Source organism: Antrostomus carolinensis, unplaced genomic scaffold, assembly GCF_000700745.2.
Source record: "Antrostomus carolinensis isolate BGI_N321 unplaced genomic scaffold, ASM70074v2 scaffold32618, whole genome shotgun sequence".
Taxonomy (NCBI): domain Eukaryota; kingdom Metazoa; phylum Chordata; class Aves; order Caprimulgiformes; family Caprimulgidae; genus Antrostomus; species Antrostomus carolinensis.
The window spans coordinates 1-228 of NW_010335538.1; positions in this window are offsets into that span (position 1 = coordinate 1).

Here is a 228-nt window from a genome sequence, read left to right on the forward strand (position 1 = left end):
GGTGGGGCACAGTGTCCGGTGGCACGGGGCCAGCATGTGTGCTGGGCCTGGTGCTGGTGTCAGAGCACGCTTGGCTGAGGTGTGACAGTGGCAGGAAGTCACATTAGCTGGAGGGGGACACACACAGGACATGCTTCCACCCACCCACTTGCCACCTCTGCTGTCACAGCGCAGCAGTGATGGCTGGCTGCAGGGGCGAGTCCTGCAGGGCACACACCACCCCAAAGG